At 35.2% G+C, this 22,348-nt stretch overlaps 1 long non-coding RNA gene across 1 annotated transcript; it reads left to right on the top strand.

Moving 5' to 3' along the window:
- The first annotated feature begins 2,121 nt into the window (after positions 1–2,121).
- LOC123643930 lies at positions 2,122–5,742 on the top strand. The gene is made up of 2 exons (XR_006736958.1): positions 2,122–2,167; positions 3,576–5,742. It is a non-coding gene; the product is annotated as an uncharacterized LOC123643930 (long non-coding RNA).
- Positions 5,743–22,348: the final 16,606 nt, after the last annotated feature.

Below are 22,348 nucleotides of genomic sequence, written 5' to 3'. Positions count from 1 at the left end.
TCTAACTGGGACTGGGGAAGAAATACAAGCAGCAGGCTCTCTCCATAAAGCAGCTTTGTGACTCCCTCACACTCACACACACTTCAATATGCAAAGACCCACTGTTGTGTTTAGTTTTTTCTGAGGTTTTACCTTTGGCATTTTGAAAGCCTTTTCTTTCAGCATCTTCAAGACTCTAGATGAGATGGATTTCTAGGCTGGAGCCTTTGATAAATTTCAAAGCAGACTTCTGCTCTATCCTTCCATTTTTAAAGTTTTCAAGTCCCAATTTGTTTGTTTGTTTTGAGACAGAGTCTCACTCTGTTGCCTAGGCACTGCAACCTCAAACTCCTGGGCTGAAGCAATCCTCCTACCTCAGCCTCCCCAGTAGCTGGGACAACAGGTGCAGTTATCACGCCCAGCTAATTTTTTAATTTTTTGTAGGGACAGGGTCTCACTAAGTTGCCCAGGTTGGTCTTGAACTCCTGGGCTCAAGGGATCCTCCTGCCTTGGCCTCCCAAAGTGCTGGGATTACAGGTGTGAGCCACTGGGCCTTGCCCCAACTTTGTTTTCTTTCAAAATAAACTAAATACCAATGAGTAATGTGGCTCTATAGTAAAGATTCACAAATATATATATGTGTATGTATGTGTGTATATATATATATATATGTATATATATATACACACACACACACACACATACTAATCCTGACAAGGGTACCATTGTGACTGACTTTCTGCTTGCAGACATGCTGTTAGCCTCCACTGGCTGGGAAGGGAGCACTTCCATGGGTGAGATCCAGTGAGCCCACCTTCAGGAAGGGGCCCTGGTCCATTTCCTAACAAAAAGGTAACGGTGACACTGCCACTTCCTTCTCAGATATAAGGACATGTCCAAATTGCTTCAGTAATTTCCTCCTCCTCCACCCTACAATGTGCTTGGAAAAATATGCCGTAGGGGCAACTCATTTTCTTTTTCAAGGCAAGGTTTCATTAAAAATGTCCCAAATATCATTTACATCAGACAATGAGCCTTGCTTCTTGTATGGTTTCCTCAATGAAATATTTTTTAGTTAGGATTGCCAGATTTCGCCAATAAAAATTCAGGATGCCCGGTTAAATTTGAATTTCAGATAAACAACAAATAATTTTTTACTAGATGTATGCCCCATGAAATAATTGGCAACCCTATTTTTTAACATCACATTGACTAAAAAGATATGAAATCAAGTCTTAACAGATTCTCCCCTAGTTTGGGGGTGGGGCAGTGGTTAGGTGTGGAGCTAATTTTTTTTTTTTTGGCCCAGAATATTCTTTCTTCCCTTCTCTTTCCTCAGGGGAAGTCTCGGTGCCTCTTAAATTTCTCTCAGCATTTGCTGTACATACCACTCCCCTCACTTTTGATTATACAATGATTTGTGTTGTGTTTAAATATGTGCTTACCGTCTCTTCCATGATAACGTGAGCTTTTAAAGGACAGACTGCGTAGCACATCGCTTCCCCCTTTCCACAGAGTTCCCTGGCGTCTTTCTTGCCTGCGCGGCCAGGCCGCCTCAGGTGGCTTGCGCGGATTCTGCCCTCTCACCTCTGACCCAGAGGAAAAGGGAAACTGAGATTAGGGCCTTGGGCCCCAGGGCGGCGCATGGAAGGCGGCAGGCGAGAGCGAGGGGGTAGGTGGCTCCCAGCTCCGCACAGCGCAGGGCTGAGGCCTGGCCTGAGGCCTCCTCCAGGCGCCCGCGCCGGCCTGTCCGCCCTGCCGCCCTGCAGGGGCCCGCGAGGCCCGGCCCCCGCGCCTGGACCCGGGGCCCCCGTGCCCGGTGTGGCTTCGGGGACCGACCGCTCCCGGCGCCCCGGGTCGCGCGGGCTGGGAACCCCTGGCTCGCCCCTGGCCGAGGCCGCTCGGTGCCTCGCTTCAGCCCGGCGATTCTTCCCCTCATTTGTTGCATTGTTTGCATTAATATGAATATCTTGTTCTGTTTGTTTTGTCTCCTGGGAGCCAATAAAGCTGTGAGTTTTTTCTTTACACCAAATGCAGCTCTACGGGCGATCAATCAATGGGTAGTCTTCGGATAATCTGTGAGAGTGAGAAATCTAATAAAGCTAGCGACTAAAAAAGGAAAACAAAATCTATTTTTCTCTTAGGTTAACTACGTCAGGATTAGTGTGTTCCACTTCTGCTGCATGAGGTGGGTTTAGCTCTTGTTCTTTTTTTTTTTTTTTTTTAACAAATGGATTTAAATGTCAAGATGGGAGGGAGAAGGGCTGAGGGGAGAGAGAAGAAAGATGAAGGATGTTTAGGAGGCTCATAAATCTTCTGATGGTTGGTGGATTCTTTCAAGAAAAGAAAAGACGGTACTTTCTAAGGTCCCAGAAAAAGAAAATGAAGAGAAATGTAGGATTCTAATAAAATGTACTTTGACAAAGAGGTCCTTCCTCAGTTTTCCCACCAGACAGGAAATGAAAATTAATAATGAAGTTAACTAAGTGATGATGATAAATCAAATTATTATTAGTGTCCTCATCACTTGTCTGCTCCCACTAGCCACTCAACTCCTCAAATGCATTGTTTGGAAGGCCCCTCAGCTATCCTGAGCAATGCAAGAAAGATGAGAAAGATCTTCTGCCTGGGCTGCTCCAGTTCTCCCCATAGCACAATACAACCAAAATCATTTATAAACAGACCAAAATAACAATCTGAATTATCTAACGTTAACAGCTGAACTGAAGAGCCCAAGATTATGTGATGAATTGTTAAATTGCAGTAGCATTGTTTTGGATTGCTAATTAAAAAAAATAAGCAAACCCCATGACTCTAGATATGACAACTGAAAATACCCACAAATTATTTAATAAATGAAGCGTCTAACAACTTTAACACTTCCTGGTCGCCTTGTTAATAAATGTAATTTGAGGTAGATTTTAAAAATCTTCAATCTAAACAGTGAATTCATTACGCGCCATTCAGATCTCTGGATGCCTATGGACTTCTTGGAATTAGGTGTTAAATAGACAAAAGTGAACCAAACTGCCTTTAAAAGCACAGCATGACCATGTAATTCTTTTTCCAGTTTGTGGTAAAAAATGATGAAACTTCTTTCCAAGTAGCTATCACCCAGATTTAGTGTGAAAAGTAGCGTAATTGTAATTCACGCCATCAGGGTCTATCGCTGATAGACGATCAGCTGTTCTGTAGTGGGGAGAGGCTTTCTTTTCAAATAGGAAAGCTGCCAAGTGCTCTGCGATACCTCCAGCAAGCTTATCGGATTGAGTTCAGAGCCAAAACAGCAGCTGCACACATATGCAAATTGGCAATTAATAGTATAACATTCTGCAAAAAAAAAAAATGTTTAAAAAAATTTTTAAAGAAAATAGAAAGAAGCTACCTGAACGTTAACCTTAACTGTAACTGGGACTTCTAAGATGAATGACTAAGGATTAATTACCCTCTGGAGAGGACTTGCTCTTTAATACCTTCTCTCCTGCAGATCAAGTCTTTGTTGTCTTGCTGAGTTTTGTCTGTTTCATGGAACACAACAATGGGCTCTACAGGAAGAAGTTTAAAATAACTAAAAAGCCCTTATATTTTGATTCCAGAAAAGGGGGGAATTAAGTCCTTTTCATTGATTATTCTTTCTATATACAGAGATTACAAAGTAAGAGCTTTAACATATTCGTGAAAGACATTTTGTTCTGGATGTCATCATCTCCTTCCACTACAGCTTGCAATAGGAACAAGCTTCACGTCCTGGGGGTGCTGCCTATCTATCTGTCTTGATTTCTGTCTGTCTCTTCCTCCCATTGACAGGAATGTCATTTGTATGCTTCACGCAGCAGTTTGCAAAAATCCAGCAAGGTTTATGGTTTATGTTGCCCAGCATGTGTAAACATAACACTCTCAAATGTTTTTTTAAAAATCATATGAATTTGTTACATTTCTTAACATCCTGGTCCCTCTACCCCACCCCAATTCTCACACACAAGTACACTGTTTCCCTGATATAGTCATACAATAGTTGTGGCTGGGATTAGGTTGACAACCTAAGCCCCAAGAAGAGTCTGGCATTTTCACAGCAGCCTTTCCCCAGTGCTTTGAGTCTTCCTCCCCCACTCCCTTTTTCTCCCTCCCTCTAGCACAGAGTAGGGAGAGGAGATGGAGGGGGTGATTAGCAAATGTTTCAGATAATCTGTGAATTCTTAATAGTCATATTTCCATGGTTGAAGATCTCCTTATTTCTGTGATGTGACAGGTTTCAGAAACCTTGGTGTTAGAGGTTTTACAGATATTTCCAAGTTCCAGGAGTTTGAAATTTGAGTCAAGATCCTGATTTCCTTTAATGTGTGAGGGCAAAGGCGATTTTATTTTGCTTTATTCTTCTGAATGTTATGGGATGAGATTATAGCCAGTCCTGGCTGTAACCTGTACCATAAATGCAGAGTTGCAACTGTTATTTCTGCCTTTTTCTCCTTGTATTATCTATACTTCTAGTGTTATTACTTTTAATTTTATTGCAATCAACTATGTCTGTAATTTTAAAACATTCTTTTTCATACACTGCATAGGGGCACTTCTCTCATAATCTGAGACAAATTTTGGACTATTAATATTCCAACTGAAAGGATACCATATACTTTCATTGCCAATATGGGCTTTGAAGCTTGAATATCAACATTTTATAGGAAATTCAACCATGTAAGATTTAAATGTATTTGTTCATATTTCTTGTAAAAAAAGATTTTGGATAATTGTCAATTAAGCATCCAATTCCACTTGGGTGCAGAAAATTTTGAGCCCCTGGATAAGAAGGAAAAAATTTCTTTCCTCTAAATAACCAACTCTGGATCAGTAGATTGCACTTTTCTAAATATTTATGATTAACAAAACTTTTTTTGTCTCATTCCAATAGAAGCATCCTATGTTCTCAAGACTATAAAAGTATGGGAGAAAAAAATCTCAAGTCTAAATTTTAATCGTAAGTAAGGCATTGTTTTTCTGGACTTGTGATCCAATTTGAATGCATTGTTAGACTTTTCTATTTTCTTATGATTAAATAAAAAGTATTTTAAAATGATAGAGCAAGTCAATCGAAAAGTTGCTTTTGAATAAAACAGAAAAATGGGAATGCCAACTTTCTTTTCTTCTCTATAACTTCATTAACATGGTTGTATAGACATTTGCATGTAAAATGTAGTTAACAAAAATTACACAGAAGTAAATTTAGTCCTCTAGTGCTTACCTCTATGGTGAAATCAGACCATTTGGCATAGTTTGAAGTCTTCCAAGAAGCCTGGTTTCCACCTGGAAAATAAATTACTAAATTTGAATGTGTTACTTATACTATGGTGAGTTGTCTATCTGTTACATTTTATTTTAGTGCATATACTAGAAATTGTATTTAGAGTGTTCTAAAATTGTCATCTGTCAAGGTAGAGAATTATAATAATATAATTATACCCAGAAAAAGTGTTCTGACTTTAGATTATTTTGGCACTGTTACAAATATGATGCATTTTAAAAAATTCAGAATGTTTATCACAAATTCATATGTTTAATTGTCAATTTTTGAGATTAATTTAGATTAGCTATAACGAAAGTTTATTTTCTATGAATTTATTGATCTGTAGTTAATGCTTATACATGGGCTTCAATATCACACATATATACTATTGCAATATTTAGCTGCACTTACTTTGCTTTATCTTTAAATGGTATTTCATCTCAAAATTTTCTGAGTTTGATAAATATAAAATATTTATCAAATCATTGTTGCATTCTCAATTCACCAATATATCCTACCATTTTAAATTATAAACAGTTTGCCTCTGAATTATAAGAACTATTTTAAGTAATCAAAGATTCTATGTTGTGTGACATAAAGTATTATAATGAGATTATTAGTGAGATGTCATGGTCAGTGAAGACACTAATCGATGAATTATCCAGATAAAGACTATGTTTTATAATGCCTGAGGTGTACACAGAGGGACAAGATGAAGGTGTGGACCTTGGCTCTGTATAAACTCATTACCACAGCTAGTGAAAAGAGGAAGCCATGTGTCTTATTAAAATATGTAAGTTTTTCTTCATCTCAAATGATAGTGCATTACTCTCCTAAAGGAAGCAATTTTTCTTTCTGAAATATACATTTTCTAAGTTGAGTTAAATAACCCAAACAGTCATGGTTGTGGAACTTTATACTGTCAAGCCAAGAAACTTTAGAGTTTACTGCAATATGCCCAAATATATCTAATTAGTACACCACCTTTGTAATTATTGTGTTTGTTATTTCTAAAATCCTAAAGCGCTTTGTGAATCCAGGTGACTATATAATAGATACCACCTTCTATGGGAGTAAAAAGAAGAAAACCCTGATTCATATTTAAAAGTGCTATATTTGAGCAATATGATGTCAAAATATTTTCTCTTAGCACAGGGCATTCGTTTAAAGAATTTATCTGGAGGACTCGGGACATATTCCACATAGTAAATTAGGAGCCACTACTTAGGATGATAAATAGGGATTAATTTTAGAAAATCATACCTCTAGGAAATTTACTTGGCCATTTGATTAATAGAAGTGATGGCGATAGAATATTAATAATTTCTTGGTTAAGCCCTTTCTCTGTGCTAGACACTTCATATACATTCCCTCATTCAATCATAATAACCACCTAGGGAGACTAGCATTATTATCTTTGTTTTACTGATGAGAAAAACGAGGTTAAGTTTAAGTCACATAGCTAATAATGGATGAGCCCCTAGAGCTATGGGACTCTAAAGTCCATGCTCCTATCATGTGATGTGGTTCCACTCTGGTTTCTTAAGGATAGAAGAATGGAAGAAGTTTGCAAATTGTTTCTTTCCCCTCTTAAAATTCTGTTTTCCCTTTACTAAATCCAAAAGAGTAAATGAAGTAGTCCAGGAATTTAGCAGTGCAGTCGAGGTCCATTTGATTAGGAAGTCTTTATATGACTAGAAACAGGATTGCTTTGGCACATACATAAAGACTGGGAGATCTACACATCCATCCTCAAATTTAGCAATTCGAAGCAGTTAGCTACACGGACAGTTTTGTATGCATTGCTAAATGCAGACACAAAAACTGCATTTGCAAAAAGAGGAAACCCAGTTAAACTAGGTTGCAAATTTGGCCCTAATTTAGCGTAGCATTTGTGATACATATAGGTTAGAGTGACATTTATATAATGGTGTGAAATATGAGAAAGTTCCAATGCTAGACACAAAGACTTTTTAAAATTGCTTTTGCCTACTTTGGTTAGTTTAAGAAACAGGAGGAAGAATTTGGTTTTTCAAGTGATGGGAAGCCTTTAAGGATGTTGGAACACTGTTCAGTCCCCTGGGGTTCTGCCTGCTGTACAATTTTAAATGTCTTTTAGCTAAAAAATTGGCCAACAAGGGAAACATAGAGATGAAATCTCTTCTTTCTTATCAGGGAAATGAGAAACTATAGGTGGCTAACAGAATTCAATTTTGATGGTCAAATAAATGGTCAGCTTTTGGGGTCAGAAACTCATAATCCTCCTAGTTAATGTTTCTATTTAACTGGAGTAACCACCTATGTATTAGAGTGTATTTTGGAAATTTTGTCCTTATGCTTGATTGTAGACATAAGTTTCAGCTTAAGAAATACAGCCAGAAATGTGACTAGATAAATAGACCATGTTTCATATAATGCTGCAATCATGGTACCTGAAACTATTTCCGTTTCTTCATTGAGGACCACTGGAGGGCAGTGTTTTCTCCTTTGGGAGCAGCACCTGGTTTTAGATGAAGACTGCATAGATGTGTTAAAAAGGCATCTGGGTAATAGGAAATGAGTTGGATTTCTAATTCAGGCTTGCTTGGAATTTACCCCCTCCTGTTTACAGGTCATTCAGATTGTTGCTTACGTACTGCCAGCCAACTTAGTGGTACCTAAAATCAGATTCCAAAAGATCCTGTACAATATCTACCTGCTATTTGGGAATCTTTTAAAGTTTTACATTAATTAATATTTGAGGATTGTGTAAAGTTTATTTTGCTAATATAAACAGCAAATGAAAGAAATATATTCAAGCAAGAGTAGGTAGCTTTAACTAGCTGGTTTGCACTTGACAATTTCAATATTTCATTAATTTTACCTTACATTTATTAAATTTTTACATTACATTTTTAAATTATATTTATTTTCAGTATGATTTTATTGCATATATTTATATATTTATATTCTAACTGAATTCTTTTAATTATAGTAGTCATTTGTTTCATTTTTAAACATGAAGATATCACATATTTTAGCTCTGTGATTTTTATCTAACAAAAGATTGCTATTTTTGCAAAATCAACATATAATTTTAGTGTAATGATTTACTTGATTTATTTTCAATACAGTGCCTAGAAGCTTACCTGGGACTTTGCCAAAATAAGGCACTTGAGGAAAAACAGAAATATCAATGTCTGTATCATAAACATTTTTAAAATATTTTATTGTTATAACATTATTTCTGATTGCAAAAGTAATACATGTTCATTGTGGAAATTATGGAAATAAAAATAATAAAATAAAAATCACCCATAACCCTGTTGTAATCATTGTTAATCTTTTAGAATATATCCTTATAGCACATTTTCTATGCACTAGTACATATTTAAAATAATTAGGATATATGAGATTATTCATTTGTGAGCAACACAATTTAAAATAGATCACATTTTCCCATATCATTAAATATTTTTCAATAGAATTATTATTTTTTCTTTCCCAATACTTGCAGTATGAGAATCAATAGAATTATTTTGGATAACTGTACAGTATTCTATGATATAAATGCACCATAGTTTATCTAACAAGTTCTCTAACACTATATATTTAGTGATTTCTAATTTTTCTACATTTTAAAAATGCTACATGAACATCTCAATAGACAAATATTTGCATACACCTAAATTATTTCCTCTAAATAAATTTCCAAAAAGGGAATTTCAGAGCCGAAAAGTATTTTACAAGTTTAACCAGGCATAGTGGTGCCTGCCTGTAGTCCCAGCTACTTGGGGGGCTGAGGCAGGAGGATCTCTTGAGCTCAGGAATTGTAGTCCAGCCTGGGCCACATAGCAAGAACCTGTCTAAAAAGAAAAAATAAAGGCTTTTTTTTTATGAGTTTTGATACATAGGCTAAAGTGTCTTCTAAACGGAAGTATATGAGAGTGTTCATTTATCCATATCTTCACCAACACTAAATGTTATCAGATTTTTAAATCTCCTATAATTTGATGTTTGAAAAATTTGTTCTTTTACTTTTTGTTACTTTGCTTGCTTGAAAATTTTAATATATTTCATATGTTTATCATTTATGTTGTTGCTTTATAGCTTATTCCTATATGCTTCCATTTTTTCTGTTGGGGTGTTTCTATTTTTTAAATTTTATATAAAGAGAGTTCTTTATATAATGAGGATAGTAACACTGTGTCATACATTTTAGAAGTATCTTTCTAGGCTAATCTTTATCATATTTTGTTACTGACTTTTTCTTTTCTCCCCGCCCCCCCCCCCCCCACCACACACAAACAGCTTTTATTGCAGAAAAGAAGGGAGCTATACAAAGTGAGAGTACGTTCCAGAGACGAATGGGTCAGTCTCCACCAGTGGAGAAAGACCTGACTTTTTCATTTTTAAATTGTCAATTTCTCAAGTGTTTTCATTAAAATTTCTACCCTTGCTCATACATTTAGGAAATCTTCCTCACAAAAGGTTAGATAAATATTCACTTCCATTTCTTCCTACATATATTGATGCCTTTGCTTTGATTTTTGTTTGTTATTTTCATTTTATGCATTTAATACCTTAACAAATCTGCAATTTATTTTGATTTATCATGTGAGGTGAGAATTTCATTTTTTTCAATTGTTAAGCAGTTGTCCCTGCATGTCCATTGAATAATATACTTCTTTTCTACTGAATTAAAAAGGCTTTTGAATTTAGCTGAAAGCTTAAATTCTAGGGTCCATTCCTGAGATTAATTTCTGTTCTACTGATTTCTCTATTCTTCTACCTTTATCACAAGGTTTTATTTTTCTAAGCTTTTTTCTTTTTTGAGACAGAGTCTTGCTCTGTTGCCCAGGCTAAAGTGCCATGGCATCGCCTAGCTCACAGCAACCTCAAACTTCTGGGCTCAAGTGATCCTCCTGCCTCAGCCTCCCATGTAACTGGGACCACAGGCATGCGCCGCCACGCTAGGCTAATTTTTTCTATTTTTAGTAGAGACAGGGTCTCGCTCTTGCTGAGGCTGTTGTCAAATTCCTGAGCTCAAGCAGTTCCTGAGCCTTGGCCCCCCAGAGTGCTAGGATTACAGGCGTGAGCCACTGCACCTGGCCTATCACAATATTTTAATTGTACACTCTTATATCTGGTATTGCAAGTCCTTCTTCAGTAGTTTTTATCCAAAATTTTCTTTGTCCTTCTTGACTATTTATTCTTTCATATACTTCAGAATTACTTTATTAAGTTAAAAAAGATTCACTTTAAGCACATATGTTTTGCTATGGGAAAACACCCAAGATATATTAAACGAGAAAAGCAAGTTGTACAACAGTATGTATATTATCCTCTTTATAATTAAAAAAAATCAGAAAAAGCATAGATGTGTGTGCACGCCCATGTGTATGTGAGAATACACATTATAGATATATTAAAAAGTTCTGGAAAAATGGGCCAAAAAAAAAGTTGGGTTTTTTTTTGTTTGTTTGTTTTTTGAGACAGGGTCTCGCTCTGTCACTCAGGCTGGAGTGGGGTGGTGCAATCACAGTTCACTGAAACCTTGAACTCCTGAGCTCAAGTGATTATCCCACCTCTGCTTCCCAAAGTACTGGGATTACAAGTGTGAGCCACCTCGCCCTGCACTCCAAAATTATTAACAATAGCTACCTTTGGTGAGTGAGAATGGACATTGTGGGGAAGAGGAACTCTTGCTTTTGACTATAGTCTTTTTATGCAGTTTGGATGTTCTACCATAAACAAGCATTATTCTTACAATTTAAAAAAAAGTCTTTAAAAAAGTCTTCCAAAAAGGATATTAAAAAGCTATTTACTCACAAAAGGGAAAATACTGTATGAGGACTATCTGGAGTAGTCAAATTCATAGAGAGAGAAAGTATAATGGTGGTTTCTAGGGGCTGGGGGAAGGGAGGAATGGGAATTACTATTTAATGGGTATGAAGTTTCAGTTTTGCAAGATGGAAAAGTTCTGGAGATGAATGGCAATGATGGTTGCACAATAATGTGAATGTACTTAATGCCACTGAACTGTACAATTCAAAATGGTTAAAATGTAACTACCTTTAAAAAAGTGGTTAAAATGGTAAATTTCATTGTATGTATATTTTACCTCAATTTTTCTTTTAAAAACCTGTTTACAGTGATTTACCTCTGGGGAATTGGATTGAGGAGGCAGGATATAGGCTGAGGACAATATTTTTCACTTGACACCTTCTACATGGCCTGAATTTTTCACAAGAAGCCTATATTATTTTCATAATTACAAAACTTAATGTCATAGCTAATTCAAAAATTCATTTGAAATTCTACACAGAATTACATTAAATTTATAAATGACTTGGGACATCCTTATAATATTGTCATTTACTCTTATAGAAATATTTTCAAAACTTTTTGTGTCTTAGTAAAGTTTTGGAATTTCTTCATATGGGTCCTACACAGCTCTGTAGTTTATTAATTTATCACTGGGTTTTATATATCTGTATTTCTATCTATAGATCGATATGTAGAGATATAAAGACATAATATTATTACATAATTGTTATTGTTTGTAAAGTTAATTTGTCTCATTGAAGACTATTTTCTAATTGTTTTTTTTCTAAAATTGAAGGAAACCAATGGATTTTAAAATTTTCTTGACTTTAACTTTAAAAATAATTGGTGAGTTCAAGTTGGTTAGTTCAAGTTCAGGCTAAAATTATTGGTTTATGTAGAAATACTCTAAGTTTAGTTAATGTAATTGTTTTTATTTATGTGATTGTTTAAAATCATGTAAACATGGCTTAAGAAAATAGCTATTATGAGGACTTTCTGTAATATAAATGACTACAGAATATAATACCTCTTATTTTCTGAAGAGAAATGCAAAGGAATAACGGACAAAAAATAATTATCAGTATAGATAGGATTTCCATGAGTAATTTATGAGAACCTAAACAAGGAAGAAACAATAGGTATGACCTATTTTGAGTCCAGTAGATTTTTTTCCATATTTGTAGAAGATATGTTTTGTATATATTTTTTCTTTTCAAAGGGGAAAGTGTTACATTGTTCTTATTTCTGACTATAAATATATTATCATTGTAAAAAGCATTCAAATTCTATAGAAGAAAAGTACTTTATTATATGAAGATCAGCCATAACCCTATTACCAGAAAAACTACCATAAATATTAATAGTATTTTGCCTATTCTTTAATAATTAATATATTAATGTATTTCATGTATTTATAAAAATGAGACCACATTGTACATACATGTACGTACAGTTTTATAGCTTCCTTTTTTCTCTTAATGTATAATCACTGCTGTCTTTTTTTTTTTTTTTTTTTTTGAGACAGAGTGTCACTTTGTTGCCTGGGCTAGAGTGAGTGCCGTGGCATCAGCCTAGCTCACAGCAACCTCAGACTCCTGGGCTTAAGCGATCCTACTGCCTCAGCCTCCCTAGTAGCTGGGACTACAGGCATGAGCCACCATGCCCAGCTAATTTTTTTGTATATATATTTTTTAGTTGGCCAGATAATTTCTTTCTATTTTTAGTAGAGACGGGGTCTCACTCTTGCTCAGGCTGGTCTCGAACTCCTGACCTCGAGCGATCCACCCGCCTCGGCCTCCCAGAGCTAGGATTACAGGCGTGAGCCACCGCGCCCGGCCACTGCTGTCTTTTAATGTCCATAAATACAGATCTCCATGGTTCTTAATGGCTACCATTAAAATGTATATTTTATTTTATGGATGTTCCATAATTTATTTGATCAATCCCCTGTTGATTAACATTTAGGTAGTTTGAAATTTTTTATAATAAATGTTATAATATATCTTTTCACATTTGGCACTTTATTTCCTTAAGAAATGAAAATGCTAGATCAATGAGTCTGCATAATTTTAAAACTTTTGTCTTAAAATTAAATATTTTGTCTTCAAATTAAAATATATATTATTGTCAAACTCTCCTCCACAAAAGGTCATCGTGATTTTGCTCTCAAGCTTTTCCTATATTGAGTGCTAATATTATTTTTAAGATCTTTGACATTCTGACAGGTAGGAAATGGTATTTAATTGTCCTTTTAATTTCCAGAATTTGATTACTAATGAGATTTATCATGTTTTCATGTTTGTGGCCTAACATTATTTGTACATTTGTGATGTAACTATTCTATCTTACCCCTGCTTTTCTTCTGGACTATACATATTATTATTACTGACTTGTAAGTGCTTCTTAAGGATTAAAAATATTAATCTTTTGTTTATTATATGTATTTTTAAAATACATCTTTAGTCTTTTTACCTTGTTTATGCCATTTTTGCCATACAACGTTTTTATGTAATCAAATTAATGTCTTTGGTATCATTCTTAGAAAGACATTCTCTACGAGATTAATAAGAAAAAATTCTCCTATATTTTAACTTTATTTATGTTTTTGTATTTTTCACTTATATCTTTAACCTCTTTAGAGTTCCTTTTATAAGGTTTAACTTAGAAATTTAACCACATTTTGTCCCAAATGGTTAGTTAACATTCTCACACCATTTTTAAGCAACCCATATTTTCTCCACTAAGTTCTTGGATATATTGTAATCAAGTTCCAGATTTTATCTTCTGTTTGATTGATCTTTATCAGCTGTGCAATTCTGAGGTATTATTCAGGTTTGTTGCAGTACTGCTGTGTAACAAACACTCCTCCAAATCTCAATGGTTTACAACAGCAAACGTTTATTTCCCTCTTATGAGTATCTGGGTCAGCTGTGACACTGCAGTGTTCTTCTGGATACAAATGGACTTTGCTCCAGGCTAAAGGTCAGGTTTTATTTTTGTTTTGTTTTGTTTTGTTTTGTTTGAGACAGAGTCTCGCTTTGTTGCCCAGGCTAGAGTGAGTGCCGTGGCATCAGCCCAGCTCACAGCAACCTCAAACTCCTGGGCTTAAGCGATCCTACTGCCTCAGCCTCCCGAGTAGCTGGGACTATGGGCATGCACCACCATGCCCGGGTAATTTTTTCTATATATATTTTAGTTGGCCAGATAATTTCTTTCTATTTGTAGTAGAGACGGGGTCTCCCTGTTGCTCAGGCTGATCTCGAACTCCTGACCTTGAGTGATCCACCTGCCTCGGCCTCCCAGAGTGCTAGGATTATAGGCGTGAGCCACTGCACCCGGCAAAGGTCAGGTTTATGACTGCTCCACACTTCTCTTTTTTTCTGGCTGAAATCACTACAGCTCTCTAGAACATGTTCTTCTCATGATCGATGGGAGGAGTGGAGGAAGGCTGGCTGAAAAATGCCACACTTCTTAAACCTCAACGCAACACATTCCTTTTTCCATCCACACTGCATAAGTCTGGAAATCACGTGGCCAACCCTAAGTGAACGGGAATGGAAAATACATTGTCTCCACAGAGAAGGCAAGTAAAGGACTTAGAGAGAATGAAGAATTGTAAACAAATAATAGTATCTACCACACCAAGCTAGTTATATTTTCTAAGTCTCAGTGTCTTCGGTGTCAAATGGGATAATTGTGAAGATTCAATCATATAGATGATAAATGTCAAACACATTGTACCTGGGATTTAGTTCTTCAATAAATGTGTGCCTGCTTCCTGACAGTATACCACCTAAATTACTCTAGCTTTGCAAGGCATTTTAATATCTAGAAGGGCAGATTAGCTCCTACCCCATCACTCTTTCTTTTAAAGGATTTTTCCTTGATTCCATCACATGTGTTCATCTTTTAATATGTGAGGAAAGTATCTTCTCAGTCATACTACTTTTGGACTGATGAGCAGTTCTTCCAAAGTCTTACCAAGAGGAGACTGAGGGATGGATGACTGGGAACCCATAATAATCAACATATTTTCTGTTTATTCAAAAAATTCAAAACTATACTGCACCAATTTGCAAATGATATTAAATTAATTGGTATGGTTAGTATCTTGAAACAATAAACTAAAATTTAAATTAGGATAATGATCATATTAAAAAATGATGTTCAAAATGTAAAGGGAAGGTACACTCATAAACGCGCAATGGAATAAAGGATTGTACAAGAATGTCTAGGCAAAAAGCACAGAAGAAAAAGACTTAAAGGTCTACTTGCAGAATGGAAATGTTCCACAATACAGGTGAAACACAATTTTTATGATTTCTTAAATAATTCTAAATAGGCAAGGGACAATTTCTCCTCTGTATCTTTTTTTTTTTTTTTTTTTTGAGACAGAGGGTCTTGCTCTGTTGCCCAGGTTCAAGTGCATTGGCATCATGGTAGCTCACTGCAACCTCCTTGAACCCCTTGGTTCAAGCGATTCTCCTGTCTCAGCCTCCCAAGTATCTGGATTACAGGCATGTGCCACTACACACAGCTAATTTTTTTTTTTTTTGTAAAGATGGGGTTTTGCTATGTTGCTTAGGCTGATCTGGAACTGGCCTCCAGCAACCCTCCAGCCTTGGCTCCCAAAGTGTTAGGATTACAGGCGTGAGCTACCTTTGCCCGGTCGGGCATTGTTCAGTCTTAAAAGGCTAAGGTGTGACTTGATTTGTTTTCAATTGTAAGATTTATTTCCAGAGAAAAGATACTGAGCAGTGGTTCCATATGTCTAAATAAGAATAAAAAGATTTTATTTCAACAGTCTATATAACTATAAGGAAGCATTGTTTGTTAAGTCAAAGAAACACTAGAGATAAGTATCAAGAAAGATTTAAAACTTTATATTTCTGGAAAGAGAAATATTCTATTTTATAAGTAGGAGAATAGACAATTATCAGTCTGGTTAAAATTGTCATTTGAAAGTCAGTGACAGACAGATGAATCCTTCTAACACTGTGAGCCTATGAATTAATCTTAAGATAAGTTATCTAGCATTTTAATCTGTAGTATTCTTTAATAAGTTAACTCAAGTATTTATTATGTAGTTTCATCATAGCAATATATCTGACATATTTACATTCTTTTTTAACATGAAATAAAATAGCATATTTGTCTAATTTAGTCTTATTTCTTCTTAATGAATAGCAATAGATATATTAGGAATACGTTTGGTCAGTTATGTTCTGTGGATCATTTTGGGCTATTATTCAAAAGCATCCAATAAAATGTTACTTGAACTATACTTATTCTTGATTATAATGTAGAAATTTGGAGTTTTAATGCATTTTTAAGTGCTACTTTGAGGCTTAATTTTAGAGCCATGTATTTTAAGTTATTATCCAAAGACCCAAGTTTTGGAACTAAAATACCCTTTTAAATGTTATTTGTTAGTTCTGAAAAACTGAATTTTGAAAGGGGACATTTTCGATGCATTTTAAAAAGGGGTCTGTAATAAAAAACAAAACAAAACAAGAAATTCTCAGTAAAAGGGCAATTGGGAGGAGCTGTGACATCCTTTGCTTTCAGTCTTATGAGGCACTGCATGTGTGTGTTTGCGTGTGTGTGTGTGTGTGTGTGTGTGAGATGAGAATTTTTAAGAGAGAATAAATGTCACTTTTCAAAAATATAACATAAACCTGTCAATTAATTTAGATGCCATCATAAGAAATATGTTTTGGTGGAAAGCAAGAATGAAGTAAAGTGGTTTTGTTTTCATTTAAACATCTGCCTATGGTTCTGTGAAATGTGTGTATATATGTGGAATGCACACTACAATTAGCTTATTGCTAACTCATAGCCTACTGGTGAAAACTTTGTATGGGAAAGCAGTGCATTAGCTGATTATAAATGGGTCAATCGTGTTCAAATTTTTAAAAATATTCTTCCCAACCATTGATATTATCAGCTCTGATTTCATTTTGGCCCAAGTGAAGGCCCATTCTAACTTCTCTCTACTTTGTCTTTAGCTGATTAAATAGCCTTCACTGCTTGAAAGCCTTCCATTGGAGTCCACATTTTTTATTGTGTTATCCCAAATGTTGCTGACTTATTATTTGCAAGACTAATAGGCTGTCAAAGTATGTTGATGTCTGTGTTCATCATGACTATCCCTTAAAGTGTTCTTTGCATTGAGGCAAGAAAAATCCACCCATCGAGAGAAGAGTGTGACCCAAAGTGACAGCCTTGTTTTCTTGGCCATAGAATCACCAATGCATGCAGAAATATGCACAAGTTGTAAATAATGTAGGATGTCTACTTCAATTTCAAAAATCAATTGATTTTTATATTACTTTGTATTTTATTCACCATCCATTCATTTTTGTAAAACAGAGATAAAATTATATCATAGGACTCTACTGTCAGAACTGAATATGGTCTTAAAAGGTGAAAATAGTGTTTACTCTGCCTTGTAACTTACTGTACCACCACTAAACCACACCTGAGGCATGATAGCACTCAATATTTATTTGTTAGTTGGCAAAACTGATAATGTAATATAATGGTATCAAAACTGACCTTTTGGTTCTTTGAACTTCTACATAACTTTTCTGTTTTTAAAGCTACAGTTTAAAAATGTTTAGCTGGCATTTTCATTCATTGTGGTTGGCAATTCGGCAGTGTATATCAAAATTTAGTACACATGCATTTGATCCAGTAATTCTGTTTCTTTGAACCTATCCCATAAAATACTCAAACACCCACAAAGGTGGGTGCAAGGTTATTTTTTGCATCATTGTTTTCAACAGAAAATCTTGAAAGAACCCAAATACTCATCATAGACAGATAGTTAAATAAATTGAGGTATATCTTTACTTTGGAACACTATGCAGCAATTTTAAAAGAAGGAGGTAGATCTATGTATACAGACATGGAAAGATCTCCAAGATATGTTGTTTAGAGTTTAAACAAACAAACAAACCTATCCAGGCAATGTATGTAAATACATAAGAATATATTCTGAAAAAAATAGACACTGTCTTAGTCTGCTTGGGCTGCTATAACAAAACACCTTAGACTGGGTAATTTATAAATAATAAAAATTTATTTCTATTAATAATAGTTCTGGAGGCCAGGAAGTCCAAGATCAAGGCACTAGCAGATTTGGTGTCTGGTGAGTGCTGCTCTCTGCTTCAAAGATCGTGCCTTCTTGCTGGGTCCTCACATAGCAGATGAGGCCTAGGGGGGGTCTCTTCAACTTCATTTATAGGGGAAGTAATTCCATTGACGAGAGTGGAGCCCTCCCAACTTAATCACTTCCCCAAAGACTCTACCTCTTAATGCTATGAATTTTGTGGGGGGTTGAGGAGGGGACACCAACATTCAGACCATCAGAGACACCAAACTTTTCATCTTATTTACTCTGAGATACAGGAGGTAAATTGATGATAAAGTGAAGTGTTCTAAGATGTGGGGAAGAGCTTTCACTTTTTAGTCTAATGTATCAGGGTACTGTTTCAATTTTTAACAACAAGCATGCATTTATGTGTGAAATAATTAAACCTATAATTTTAAAAATAATATTATTTTGCACAGAGAAATGTTTTCCTGATAAACAATTATTAAACTATAACGTAAAATATTTATAATTATTCTCGGTATCTCTGTCTTCTCTGCCATTCCTCTCTTTACACATCTCCTCCATTAAAAAGCTACAAAAAGCAAACAAGGAAAATTTCTTAAAATCGAAAAAAGGGAAATAACTATATGCTGAGAAAATGCTTTATTTAGAGTATGTTCCTCTCTTTGTTTAGGGTCAAAAAAACCCCCACAATTTTCTATTTACCACAGTAGATACTATTATAAAGAGAAAACCAGAGAACCTGGAGTGTTGGTCTCACTTAGTAAACTTCTAGGTAGATATAGCTCACCATTTCTGCCAAAAAGTTAAAGACAGAATAGTTTTCAAATGCTTTTGGATGAGTAGTTATATCCCATGTTAGCATTTTATCTGATTGTCTTTTATTGAATAATATATGACTGGGCTAATATTTTTCTTTATGTATATCTTATATTACTTGAATCCTAGTAGGTATTAATAATTATTAATGTATGTTGTCTTGATATAATATTTCCTATTTGTTATTTGACTGCTTTACAGAGGACATTATTTATCCCTGAGACTAAGTCTTATCCATGCCTTTGTAATTCAAATATAAGAACTACAAAAGACATTACTTATCTCTTGTTATTTCCTACACCCTACCTTTATGTATACTTGTTTACAATCTAAAACTTAGCTATAAAATCATTTCTTGTTTGTATTTTATCATGAGAAATATTTTAAATAACGAATAATGAAGAGATATGTGACATATAATGTGAAATTGCCTTCCAAAAAAAGTAAATTTTTAAAGTGCTACAAATGCTTAAAGTTACTTGTTCTATGTAAACTCTCACTAGATTTCAGCTGTAGGTTTTGATCTCTACATTTTAAAATTCTGAATCTCTAAACTAAGTCTTTCATTATTTTCTCTAAAGCCTAACTTAGCCTTAACAGAGCTCTTACTTGAAAAAAGAAACTTTTTTTTTTTTTGAATAATTGAGGCCTGAGCTTGTCTCATTGAAGGCCACTTTAAGCTGACTTGTAACATAGACTATTAAGAAGAGAATGTAGGCATTGCCTGTCCCATAAAGCCTCTACAGAATCTGATCTGGTCAGCAGAAGAACTACAAACCAAATAATAATCATTTCCTAAAACTTACTGCTATTTTCTAAATGAAAAGTATTATACTAGTAAGATGGAACAAAATCTAGTGATGGTTACCCCCATGCCATCTGCTGTAACTATTACAATTTAGAAATAGCCACCTATTTTCCCAGGAAGAAAAAATTTCAACTGAAGAATTAGAAAATAAAACTGCTTTCATACATTTTTCTGTAAATGCATTCTAAGGAAGAAATAGGCAGGTAAAAACCTTACAACAAAAATAAATAAAAATACAGCGGTAAATAGTGTTGCTTTTTGTTTGGTTTTCATCATTTATATTATTTTCTTCATTCTTTAAATCGACTTCTCTTTTTTTTTCTATAAGAGTTGTATTTCTAAAGTCAATAGAGAGTGGAGACATTGTCACAGACCAATCAATGAAAGATGTTTTAATGATATGTAAGAATGTGAAAATTCCTACTTACATCTTAACAGTCTTTCAAGACATTGGCCTCTCTAAAACAAACTTTTTTTGTTTCTTTTAGAGAAGAGGTCTCCCTCTGTTGCCCAGGTTGGACTCAAACTCCTGGGCTCAAAGGATCCTCCCACCTCAGCCTCCCAAGTAGCTGGGACTACAGGCAAGGCTACCACACAGGATACATTGTTTTCTCACCTCCCATCAGGCATAGCCAGGCGTAGTGGTGCATGCCTGTAGTCCCTGCTATTGGGGAGGCTGAGCTGGGAAGATTGTTTGAGCCTGGGAGATCAATACTGCAATGAGCTATGATGATGCCACTATACTCCAGCCTGGGTGACCAAGCAAGACCCCATCTTTAAAAAAATTTTTTTAATAAATAAATAAAATAGAAACTGCAGTGTTGTCACAAAAATGACTGGTTTCCAGGGGACAACTGAAAGCACACGTATATAATGTCTAACATATATACGCACACAAATACCTTAAGATGAAAAACTTTGAGTTTTGTTTCAAACCTAATTCAGATAAACTGGAAATAAATTCATATATAAAGAAAAAAATTTTTGTTCTATTTTCCATTTCTGTATACAGTTTGATAAAGGACTTCTGCTTTAGTACTATTTTTCACACAAATACAAAGACTACATATTGAAAGAAAGGTCCATTTTGTCAGCAGCAATGGAATTTTAAATGACTTTACTGGAAACATTGCTAGTCCTCATGTAACCTTCACTCAAAAGAGCCAAGAGCAGGATAAATGCATATACCATTTACTGAAACCTCCATTTATCTTTCTAACTTTGATGATTTCAGTAATGTTATACTTTCTTAAAATTAATAGAATAAAAGGATTATATTTACCTGTGTCCATATAAAGGAATAGATGAGACTATAACCCAATTCTGTATATTTGTTAGTTATCTATGTTTTTACAGGAATGGAGCTCCAATAAATCTCCTAATTATATGTTTCTTGTCCTTGGTAGGTTGAATTGGAATACCATTCCTAATATTTTTTCTACTGAGGATATTTTCTTAGTACTTCAAAATCCAAATAATCTTGAAGTTTCCATTTGGCACAACTTTGGTTAAAGATATATTACCTACTTGTAATTAAACAACAAAGATTTTTTTTTTTTTCAACAGCAAAGTGAGAAAAGTATTCTGAGTTTTATGTGAAACTTGGTCCATTTTTCTTTAGGGTACACGGGAGGATTAATTATTTTTTTTTTCTGCCATTTCCTTGGTTAAATGAACATTTCATAATAAGCCACCTAAATGGTTTTCCATTGTGATGAGCAGTTCTATAAAGACGTTGGGTTATTTACTCAACACTTTTTGCAGTGACCAACTCATGATTATGTTCTGAGCTAGACTGTCACGTGCCTTTCATGGTCCAGTTTTAAAGATTTTGAGGAACGGAGCTTCCACTACTTTCCTGGGAAGATAATTCTCCAGGATAGCCCCTCTAATTATTTAAGGTAGGTCTCCATTTCTTTAAAATAGCTGAGTTATGCAAGTTTGAAAAGCAGCTACTGCGTAAGCAGCCTGACTTAAACTGACAAAAGCAAGGAAATTCTGGATCCATAATTCACCTTCCACCCCTTGACCTCACAAACCGCCATATTAGCGTGATCACACCAAAATACCAGCTTGTGTTTACAGTTTCAGTCCTCCTGATGGCGGACGGGCGCGTGTACACGAGCACTCGCTCTGTGTGCACTGAATAGGATCACGATCCGGAGAGCTGAAAATGTAAACACAAGCTGGTATTATGGTGTGACTGGCGGTTTGTGGTTCTTTGTTTGAATACTTTAAAAATGGGCACCCTGGCAAGAACAAAAGAGGCAGAAAGCAGAACTGCTCTTAAATGGCTTCTCTCATCTTTGTCCCTCCTCAGGTAGACCCAAAATAACTGATCCACTTGACGGGGTCCCCCAGAACCATGTGTTTTTGCCTAGTTGGCTACACTTCAACGCAACAGTTTTGTTTTCAAATTCAGGCCGTTAATACTTTGCCTTTGGTAGTTTTAAATTATTTTCTGACTATTTGCAAGCACTATACTTCTCAAATTATTGTTTGCATCAAAACCTTCCATGTTGCAAACTCATTGCAA

The sequence above is a fragment of the Lemur catta genome, chromosome 8, assembly GCF_020740605.2.
Source record: "Lemur catta isolate mLemCat1 chromosome 8, mLemCat1.pri, whole genome shotgun sequence".
In the NCBI taxonomy this organism is placed as follows: Eukaryota; Metazoa; Chordata; class Mammalia; order Primates; family Lemuridae; genus Lemur; species Lemur catta.
This window is presented reverse-complemented; position numbering and strand designations above follow the sequence as displayed.